The following is a 1346-nucleotide window of genomic DNA, read 5'->3' on the forward strand; positions in this document are numbered from 1 at the left end:
CCCACAAACACTTTTTTTAAAAAAAAAAAATATATGTTTTATTGATTTTTACAGAGAAAAAGGGAGAGAGATAGAGAGCAAGAAACATCGATCAGCTGCCTCCTGTACACTCTCTACTGGGTATGTGCCTGCAACCAAAGTACATGCCCTTGACCGGAATCAAACCTGGGACCCTTGAGGCTGCAGGTTGATGCTCTATCCACTGAGCAAAACTGGTTAGGGTGCCCATGCACATTTAAATGCAATAATCATTTCTCTCTAGAATAAAACAGTGGGCTAAGATCAGGATGTAGGCATAGTGGGCTCCATTATCAAACTGCATTCAATTTTGAGACTAGATGACTGCAGGCATTTTCTGAGGCACCTCTATGGTCTGTTTCCAGCCATAACTCTCTCTGAGTATGGTCACATTTGGTTGAATAATATCAATATACAAATTTATTGGTGTTCCTACTGCATGCAAAGCACTGTACTATGTCTAACGAGGAATTAATTTAGTAATTTGAAAGCATCTATTGAGCACCCACTATGTACTTGACACTTTGCTCAGTGCTACAAGTATCACTATGATTAATATCCTAGTCTTGCTTTTGAGGAATAGAACTTCACTTCCCTGGTTCTCAGTTCTCCTATCTTAAATGAGAGAAGTGAAATAGACAATTTCTAAGATCACGTCTAGGTCTGTACTTTTTGATTCTCAAAAATTTCCCCTAGATCTTTGTACTTCTTTCTGGTGTGTGTGCAGAAATTGTTGTTGTTTTAGTTCAAGGAGAAGTTTACTAGTACAATAGTGGCTTAAGCAAAGTTTTCAAATATACATTACAAACAATATATAATGGTTTGCATTCAGTAGTACAATGCTTCTTTGTTAGAGGTTAATTCTTTCTCTATGGAATTTTATGGATGATTGGTCTTTTTAAAAAATATTGGCCTCAGCGGGGAGGAGAGACTTTGAGGCAACTTTCCGGACTCCAGCAGATACATGCAGATAGACTTCATCCTGAGCTGTGGCAGCACTGACAAAGCAAACTACTTTCAGGGCATGAAGGACGACATCCAAGTACTGCCCCTTATGATACATCATCCCCGGGCGTGGACTCACGGTGTGGAGGCAGGATCCCTAGATGCAACTTCCATACCAATGCACGGGACATAGACGGGAGAGGAAACCTCTGACTAAAGGTACGAAGTTTCTCAGTATCCAAACGATCAACTTTTAGGAGAATTTCTAATGATTTCTTTTCTTCAACTCCACGAAAACCCACTTTCTCATAATATACTGACTGAAAGTTTCTCTGAGAATCCTCAGTCATGTTTCACTCTCCAGTAGTGGCAACCCTGGTTGA

The 1346-nt window shown here is 39.9% G+C and overlaps 1 pseudogene; it reads right to left on the reverse strand.

Moving 5' to 3' along the window:
* LOC102762195 overlaps window positions 1-1333 on the reverse strand; it is a 3292-nt pseudogene extending 1959 nt beyond the window's left edge.
* Window positions 1334-1346: the final 13 nt, after the last annotated feature.

Source organism: Myotis davidii, unplaced genomic scaffold (genome assembly GCF_000327345.1).
Source record: "Myotis davidii unplaced genomic scaffold, ASM32734v1 scaffold930, whole genome shotgun sequence".
NCBI lineage: Eukaryota > Metazoa > Chordata > Mammalia > Chiroptera > Vespertilionidae > Myotis > Myotis davidii.